The sequence below is a fragment of the Scophthalmus maximus genome, chromosome 5, assembly GCF_022379125.1.
Source record: "Scophthalmus maximus strain ysfricsl-2021 chromosome 5, ASM2237912v1, whole genome shotgun sequence".
NCBI lineage: Eukaryota > Metazoa > Chordata > Actinopteri > Pleuronectiformes > Scophthalmidae > Scophthalmus > Scophthalmus maximus.
The window spans coordinates 4,415,822-4,419,721 of NC_061519.1; positions in this window are offsets into that span (position 1 = coordinate 4,415,822).

Consider the following 3,900-nt stretch of genomic DNA (forward strand, 5'->3'; position numbering starts at 1 on the left):
AAGTCTTTGAAAACCGAATGACGCCCTTGCATTTTCTGTCTCCACGTCCTCCTCTCACTGAACGGAGCTGCTGTGGACTGGTCTACCAGACAAGATCCAAGAAGAGAGCTCGAATGGAAAGAACAGGTGAGCCATCTGTCTCTGGGATTCACCGTGGCAACACTTGAAAAGACAATAAGACTGCTTAAACAATGAGGCCTTTGTAACACTGCCTCAGTTTCCTCCCTGGCTCTTCTTCTCTTTTTTTTTCCAAACACATTTCGGGGTCCACGTGAAATAACAGTAGACGTCAGTGCGACGAAGGTGTTTCCGCGTGGCGTCACGGCAGGCTGGTTTTGGCGAAAAAGAAGGTCAGACAGGTGCTGACAGAAAGCTGAGGCTACATGTCTGAAAGCACTGAAATAATCATCACGTGGAGAGATTTCATCACCCTAAGTGGCTGGACAAAGTTAAACAACTCTTCCTCGCCCTGTGCGAGTGTGTACAGTAGGTCACATCTACAGCCGCACTCTTGAGAAATGACAATGTGGATCGCTCTTCACGTTTTCTCGTCATCGGATCTGTAGACATACCTGAGAGGGGTCTGCTTTGGAAGTGTCGAACACGTGGAGGGCAGAGTGTTTCTGTATAAAGTAGACAACGTTCTGAGAAGTTCAGTAGGGAAGAATAGCCAGCTGACATTAGTATGTTTGGGAAAATTTTCAGTGCAATCAAGTACAGACCTTCAGGCAGTAATGTGATTACATTACAGAGACTTAGGGGCTTTAAATGTGGAAAAAGTCAATAGATCTTTGGGGGGAAAGTACCAGACTGTCATTCGCCACTAAGGCTCTTGCATGGAGGAAGTGCGCTCATGTCTTTGCAGCATGTGCTGGATCTGCATGGCCGTGCAATACAGTACAGTAGGCCCCTTTGTAAAATCTCAATCACCCCCTCGCTCCCCTCCACCACCCTCCCACCCGTCGTTGGTATAAGTCCTGCAATATAGCTCCCAGTTTGAGCAAACATTGGGAGCTATTGTGGAGGACAGAATTTCGTCAACAAGCACTTTTTTTTCGGAGCCTCCCCGCCAGGCTGATAGCTACCCTGAGTTCCCAGCACTCCCCAGGGGGAGATGTTATAATGACCATGTGGGACAATTTTATATGAAACACCTCTCTGCTTTCCAGGCGCATGGCAGTTAAATCCCCCCTTCATGCCCAATCCTATCAGCAGTGCTGTAAGCTCCCTACTGGGGTCAGGGACTGGGGGCTGGTAGGCTCTGGGGGGGAAACTGAAGTAAAAGCCCTGCTATAGAAAACGGAGTGGGGGGTATGGTATGGTTGTGGAACCAGCTGTATATGATCAGGTTTTTTCCATCCTCTTCAAAGTGTTTGTAGAGTGTGGGGCTGCAAGTGGGACAAGTGGCGAGATGCCTGAGGGGGAAGTGAAAGTGGTAATTTCCTTGGACCTGAAGGTAATGGTGTTTAATAGTCACTTTATCCCAAGTTCAATTTTAAAAGTGTTGAGTGAGTGCGTTCTGCATGCTGTGGCATGCTTTTGAGGGCTAAATAAAAAAAAAAAAATGGCCCCTCATTTTAATATCTAAAAGCTGCAACATGCTAAATATGAAACAACAACCAGTTGAGAGCTTTGGTGTCTTTTGTTGGAGCTTATTAACCAGCCTTTCGTGTGATAATAGCTGACTAACGCCCTAATTTATGTTTCATGACGGATTTTGCCAAAGGCTTTAGAATGGTCTCTTTTCTCATTAAGAGTAAAGCCTTCTGTAAATTCCATGCTGTGACCTGTGCGCTTGCATTTCCAGCAACAGCGGAGAGTTGGAGGACATTTTATCATAACCGCTGCTTATCTTCTTGCCTTGCTGGCAGGGTTTTTGGGAGGCGATGTTTACACAGGAAAATAGTTTCTGCTTGGAGTGCTTAACCTAACGGGAGGGTTTAAGCTTGGCTTTGCTCAAGTCCCAATAACAGTATAGTCAAACCGACTGCTGTTTGTGCAACTAATCAAAACTGCATCTGAGGTGTTCTTGTCAGAGCTTAAGGTATCAGACTGAAACGAGAAGATGGTATGTCCTGTCAAAAAACGGAAACAATTGCTTAATTTTTCATAAAGTTACTAGGCAAATGATTAAATATGAATATACAGTATATGCTCTGCGGTATTTCTCTTGTGTTGTGTTGTCTGTGTCATTGGTGAATTGCATGCAAATTTCCCAATCACTAGTTTAAAATCTTCTCCAATAAAGCGCAATGTTCACGCGAATGCAGTGGGGCATGAATATGGTGTGATTGACAGCTAGTTCCTTCCAATAGGTGCAGTTTATCAGTCCCTGACTCTCGCTCCCTTTTTGGCTGCTCTTCTTAACACACCTCGTCACAAGAAGGTTGTAAGATAGATTTGTCTCTCGAGTACTAATTTCAACATCTCTTTTTTAAAAATTCCCTAAACTGAATGGCAAAGAAGCAGTAGCATTGTACTTAGGGTGAAGCTATAACCAGTAGAAATGTGTTTCCTCTTTTGGTTTTCTTTAGCACTCTGTCATGCATCTGTTACTTCTCCTGACACCGACCCTGAGGGATGATCACTCAGAGGTGTTTTTGTAGCATTGTAACGTTGTAACGTTCAAGGACGGTGAGACCTTGAACGTTACGAGGCCGCCATATCCCCAAATGTGCAAGATTCTGCCTGACATACCAGATCTCTGTGCTGCCTCTAGCCTCCTTGGCCTTCTGTATGCCATGCACAATTATCATCCAAAGCGGATGAGGTACCCCCCTGAAGCAACTCAGACGCTTCATCTTTTGTTTTCAAACTTGGCTCTTGATGATCGCAGCACAGCAGTTTCTGCGAAAACTGTGAATGTCGATGGGGGAAGCCTGAGATGACTTCAACCTGTGCTTTGCCTTTTCTACTTGTGCATTCTGTGATGTGCACTTTAAGCTGTTTTACTAAATTAATAGTTACAAATATTGAAAATCAAATTTGTTGAGAAACTGAAAATTCTGTGTTAAGTACAAAGTTCCAGAATTACATTTGTATAAAGTTGTCTTCAGTGTTTTCATCGTGACAGCATTATGCTAACATTTGTATCAGTTTTCAAATCTCTTTGCTTTGGTTTTTAAACCAAAAATGTTGTGAAATAAATTTCCTGGTTTCAGAGAAAAAATAAATAATAAATTAGAATGCTGACCATACTTCAAACAAGGCCTAACTGTCCCTTTAAATCCAGTCAAGCCACACCAAGTTGCATGCGCTCATAGATATCAGTCCTCCAATCTTCGATTTCTCTGGGAAACTCATGGATCTTGATGAAAAAAAAATTGGCATATTGAGATGACCTATTTTATTATTATTCAGGCACCAACATTGAATGGGTTCTTGCCTTCCACCAAGTTTCATCGAAATCCGTTCAGTGGTTTCAGCGTAATCCTGCTGACAAAGACACACAAACCAACCAAAGAAACAAATGGAACGTGGTGAAAATATAACCTCCATGACAGAGGTACAGTCTCGTAGCTTGTAGTAATTTCTTTGGGTCTTATTATCTGAAACACCAAGTGTCTTATGATTCAACAATAACAAAAGAGTGTAAATTATCTAAAAAGGGATTTTATTGAACTCGTTCCCTCTATAATTATTTCCTCATGCAGTGGCAAAACGACAACTAAAACTCATGTTTTTATGGTCCCAAAGTTTCTCTTAAAAATCACTCAGACAGGGATAGGAGGATGATCAACAGTTTAGTTGATCATCCTCCTATCACTGTTTTCCACTTTGTATTTGACAGCCCCTCATAAAACTAATGCCACTTAAAAATACCTCTTCCCTAAAGGCCTGATTTATAATCTGGGATCTGATGATTTTGCAAAAAGCCGTCCTGTGCAAGTGTTTGCTTCA